The sequence below is a fragment of the Monodelphis domestica genome, chromosome 1, assembly GCF_027887165.1.
Source record: "Monodelphis domestica isolate mMonDom1 chromosome 1, mMonDom1.pri, whole genome shotgun sequence".
Lineage (NCBI taxonomy): Eukaryota > Metazoa > Chordata > Mammalia > Didelphimorphia > Didelphidae > Monodelphis > Monodelphis domestica.
In genome coordinates, this window is record NC_077227.1 from 462,259,794 (window position 1) to 462,265,793 (window position 6,000).

Genomic DNA, 6,000 nt, shown 5'->3' on the forward strand with positions numbered 1-6,000 from the left:
TTTCCTTTATAATCCTATATACTTTATTTAAAAGCATTCATTTGACAAGGCTATTGGTCTTCAGAATTGCCAAAGGGGTTCATGATACAAACAAGGTTAGGAACCCCTACAATAGATGTTGAGATTTATAAAGAGAAAAGCTTCCTCAGTCCCTACACAGAATCTCAGAGCTGGATGGGTCCTCTAAGACCATCTGATAACAACCTAAACCTGAATAGGAATCTCCTCTACAACATTCTTAATAAGTGGCCATCTTGATTTCATTTGAGTACTTCTATTTATGGGTACCTACTACCTCCAAAGGTATTCCATTTTACTTTTGGCTAATACTCATTGTTAGGAGAGTTGAAGGAGAAGTGCAAAGGTAGCTGGGTGCACCCCTGAAATTCCACCTACCTGCAAGTCTGAAGCTAGAGGGTCTCTTGAGCTTTGGAGTTCTGACTTTGGTGGGCTAAGCCCATCAGGTATCTGTTTTATTTGAGCATCAATATGTTGAGCTCCCCAGAGGAATAGGTGTCTACTAGGTGGCCTGAGGAGGAATAAAGAAGTCCACACTGGAAATGGAGCTGGTCAAAACCTCCATGCTAATTACTACTGGGATCTGGTAGAGAGAGAGAGAGAGAGAGAGAGAGAGAGAGAGAGAGAGAGAGAGAGAGAGAGAGAGAGAGAGAGAGAGAGAGAGAGAGAGAGAGAGAGAGAGAGAGAGAGAGAGAGAGAGAGAGAGAGAGAGAGAGAGAGAGAGAGAGAGAGAGAGAGAGAGAGAGAGAGAGAACTGAATTTATTTTTCATTTTGCAGGCTATTTTGGCAATAAAGGGAAGCACTCAGAAACTCCTACTTTCTGCCCTTGACACACCCATTCTTCCCATTCTAGAGAATGACTACTCATCAAAATACTGCTGATTCAGAAGATTACTCTATTAGTTAAAAAAAAGTCTGAAGTACAGATTTTTTTAAGAGAAAAAAAATACTATTTCATTACTTAAAAAAAAAAAGAAACTTCTTAACAACAAGAACTATCCAATAGTGGAAGTTAGTGGATTGCCTTTCCCTAGAGATCTTCAAGAAAAAGCTAAACTAGGAAAAATAATCTACACTTGTTATTTATACTTTCTCATCTCCTGCTCCTCACTTTCTTGAAGTCTGGCTTCTGGTCTTCTGAAACTGTTCTCTTAGAAGTTCCCAATCCAGATCTGATGGCCTTTTCTCATCCTTTATATTACTTGACCTTTCTATAGCTTGTGACACAGGGAATCATTCCTTCCATCTAGATGCCCTTTCCTTCCTTGGTTTTTATGACATTACTCTCTCGGTTCTCCTCCTACCTGTCTGGCTGTTCCCTTACTATCTCCTTGGCTGGATTATTATCCATCTCCCACTTTTTAATCACGGATATATCCTAAGGTTCTGTGCTGGGCTCTCTTCTTTTCTCTCCCTAATTTCCTTGGAGTTCTCATCTGCTTTTTTGATTTCAATTATTTCTATGCATATGACTCTAAAATCTATATATCCAATCTTAATTCCTCTCCTTAAACTATTATACCATATCTTCAAACATCTGCTGGATTGTCTGCTGGTTTTCCATTGTATCTCAAACTTAACTTGTCCAACGTGGAATTCATTACCACCCCATCTCCCCACCTTCCTCTTCCTCCAAACTTTCCTCTCTGTCAAAGGCATCCTTCTAGTCATCCAGTCCCCAAACCTTGGAGTCATTCTTGACTTTTCCCTCTTCTTCCCTATTCTCTCCCTCCCCATTTAATCTGTTGCTAAACTCTATCAATTCTGCCTTTATAACATGTCTTGCCTCACATCTGTCCCTTTTGATTTATTTCATCAGAGTTCAGGTAGATCTGCATCACCTTTCATACAGACTATTGTTACAGATTCCTAGTTAGTCTCCCAGATTCCAGTTTCTTCCTCTCCAAGATATTCTTTACAGAACAAAATAATCTCCCTAAGATAAAGGTCTGATTGTCATTTCCCCACTTAAAATATACCAATGACCTTTTGGTCTGGGATGAACTACAATGCCACAATGCCCAGTGCCTAAGAAAGTATTTCCAAGTGGATGGGTGGCTTAAACAAACTTTGTAATTAGCACATTAGTTGCAAGCAAATATCTTTATTAAGGTATTGAAAAGAGTTTATTCTCCTAATTGTGCCACTTTCCTCTTCCATTCTTGCTTTTTATTATGAGTTCATTCTTTAATCCTCCACTTTCCATGGTGTTACTGGACTTAAATTATTTCAGATTCCTCATAACCTCTAGTACTCTTATGCTACATAAAATATAGTCCAAATTTCATTACAATAGGTAGTTGTGTATATGTTTTTATCTCTCCCATTAGATTGTGCTCATTAAGGGAAGGGACAATGTCTTATGTCATCCTTGTATATCCAGTGCCCTGGTATAATTCCTTAGTAAATTTTTGGTGAATTCATGGAAAAGGAAACCAGCCCAGTTTATCCAAATGATCATGCATTCTCATTTAATGGGTTTTGAAAGAAAGGGTGTCTACTGAATTTAGGTGAATAAATTGCAGAAGCCTTTGGGAGTCAAGTGCATTTGTTTGGTTTTAAGGAATATAACCAATGCTGAGGAGTAAGAGCTTGTGGGATTAGAGAAGGGGCTGGGGTGTGGTGTGGTGGCTTCCAGAAATCTTCTGTGGATCTCCCAATATATGAGTTTTGGGGGGATTTGGCAGGTGAGTGGTTTCCAGTGTGGTCTGATTCTCCACAGTTGGCTTTAAATTAACAGCAGGTATTCTGCCTGCTGAACTCAGCATTTAAGCAGCCTCTCCTGGAGGCTTGGGCAGGTTGAAGTGTTAAAAGTCAACCAAAGGATGGTCCTTTTGGTGACCTTGCTTCATTCTTGATGCCAAGTAGCCTGGGTCAGGGATGTCAAGAATTTCATCTGCTTTGGCTCCTCTGCTTGCTGTGTGGTCTGGTTTTAGCAGGTGTATCACCTCCATTTCTTCATCTCTAAGACTGGAATCTGTCTACCCTGGGGACCTATGATGGTCAGACTAGCTAATGTTGACCAGGCCTGTGCTAGGATATGTAGAGCTCAATGCTTCTCTCTCCTTCTCCCTCTCCCTCTCCTCTCTCCCTCTTCTTCTCCCTCTCTCTCTCTCTCTCCCTCTTCTTCTCCCTCTCTCTCTCTCTCTCTCTCTCTCTCTCTCTCTCTCTCTCTCTCTCTCTCTCTCTCTCCTCTCCTCTCTCTCTCTCTCTCTCTCTCTCTCTCTCTCTCTCTCTCTCTCTCTCTCTCTCTCTCTCTCTGTCTGTCTCTCTCTCTGTCTCTCTTCTCTCTCTCCCTCCTTTCCTCTCCCTCCCTCTCCTTTCTCTCTCTCTCTCTCACACACACACATACTCTGTCTGTCTGTCTGTGTGTCTCTCTCTCTGTCTCCCCACTCCCCCACTGCCCTCAGCACTGTTTATACCTTTCTATGCTAGAACAAGATGATGGTTTCCTGGACTGTAGTCACTGTATGCTGGGGTATTCTCCCCTTTCTCTGCCTTCACACCATTTATATGCACACTTTATGCTGAAACCCAATCTCCATTGTGTACTCACTTAATCCTGTGGATTCCCTTCTCCGGATGAGGGCTGAGGAGTATGGTATCTGGATTTCTCCCAGATTTGTTCCAATTACAGGACTCTCTGGTTTCTCTCACACATTCCCCCCTCCCCCTCCTTTTTGATTAGCATATGCAAATGCCCCTTTCTCCCGTGGTTTGAGCTGTGAACTCTGTGCATTTGGATTCTCGTAAACACTAAATAAAATTGGGAACTTTTTTGTTAAAACTGAAAGTAATTTAGACATTAAACATATGCTGAAGAAGTAACCTCCAGTCCTAAGAGAGAGGCACCTAGGATTTTATTTATGCCCATATAATATCAAATACCTATATAATATCAAATTCTACTTAGCAGATGTTTGCTAATATTAGCCCAAGGGGATGGAGAGGATGAGAAGGGCTCTTGAAATGTGTCAGGGGAGGGGAAAAAAGAACTCTAGAGAGAAAGTAGACCCATTAATAAATGAGGAGGGAGGCAAAATCAATGAAGTCTATAAAATGGTGAAGCTCATGAGTTGCTCTAGCAAGAAAAATGGAAGGAAAAGGGCATTCTTGATTTGGACACGATGAAGACCCTGTCGATACAATGGGTTTATTAAAAGCAGATAAAGGATCATTTGGAAACACAAATACACAGGAACAGGCCTAGCGAAAGAAATCGCCCAAACCATGGCTATTTGTTTTTCTCAAAGTCACAGAATGAGGGATTGGGGGCCGTGGGGACAGGCTGGAGGAGGAGGTAAGGAGGACAGTATTTTCCAGACCAATGAGGAGGGCAAACAGGATACTGATTTTTCATTCTTTTACGTCTTCAACATTTTTTTTTGGCCAAACAATGATCAGTAGTCCAATTCTGTGGATAACTTGGCCTTAACTCTTGGTAAATTCAATTCAACAAAAGAATGTGAGACACCTATTACATGCTAGGCATTTATGCTGGCTGCTGGAGATCATACGATCATAGACTTAGAGTTGGAAAGAACCACAGAGATAACTGCTGTAATTTATTTAGTTCAACTTCTCTATTTTATTTATTTATTTTTTAACCTCTCTATTTTACAGATTAGGAAACTGAGACATAGAGAAGTTAAGTGACTGTCCCAACATCACCCATATGGTAAATAGTAGAGTAGGATTTGGATCTAGGTCCTCTGACTCCAGAACCAGAGCTCTTTCCACTCTACCATGTTACCAGCATCCAAAGACAAAAAAACCCACATTAATAAAGGTGAAAAGAGGCATTAAATGGAGACATTAAATCCGTGTGCCGCCCAGTTCACACTAGAGAAAGAAAGGAGTTCAGTGGGTTTATACTATTAAAACGCTTTTTTAAAATCCTGCTTTATAAGACCTCTCACTTAAAGCGAATCTCACAAGAAGCAGATGGAGCAAAGAGACCAGCTGTACCGTTCGATCCTAGCTCTCGGAGAGCATGTAGTGCGCAGCCTTCCGGAATCTTCCAGTCACTCAGATGGACTTGGAGGCCAGCCCTGTGGCGTGGACTGAGGGGTGAAGGACACTGGGCAGAGGTTAATGGATTGAGTTGGTGGGAACTTGTCCAGAGGGTTGCCCATCAGAATGGGTGTCAGGTCCTGTTTTCTTTAACCTCCCCATTAGTGATCTGGATGCTAAGAAGGGCCTGGCATGCTCATTAAATTCACTGATGATATTGAACGAGAAACTCACCAGCAGCAGCCATTGCTTTAATTTAATCCAGGCGGCTTTTCCTCCCCAGGCTCCAACCCCTTAGGCCACCAAACCTGTCTCTAATAGCCCCTTCTTAAAATCCCTTGCAGAGCTGGCCTGTCCCTGGGTGATTAGACCCATGGTTTCCTGGATAGCCATTACTTTTTGGATGGAGAAGGCAGGAACAGCAGTTGTCTTGAATCCTTAGAAACTGTTCATTGCTTAGCATCTCAGGCGTTCCAGCAGGCTTGCTAGCTAAAGTTGTTCTCCACCCTCCCCCAGCCCCGAGCCCCAGCCCCTCACGGGAGAGAGTCTTATTGAGAGATGCCCCCTTCCCAGTTGCCTTAGGAGCACATTCTCTTGGAGGCGGAAGATCTGAGGCACAAGACCCCGGATTGATGGTTGACGGGGAGGAACGTTGGAGGTTGTCTAGAACAACCCCTTCATTTTACAGATGAGGAAACAAACAGAAGGCTGGTGAAATGATTGATTGGACCGAGGTTACCCAGGGAGGATATTCCAAATGACAGAGTCAGGATCTGAATTCAGCCCTTCTAGATGATATCAAACAGAAGTGACTTCTCAAGATTCCATAAAGAACAGAGAGAGGAACCCGGGTCCTCTGTTTCTAGGGCTGGAGTGCTTTCTACTGCCCCCCTCACCCTCTTCATCTTCCGGCCTTCCTGCTTTTTGAAGAGGTGGCAAAGTGAATCCAGGCACCTGACCTACCACAT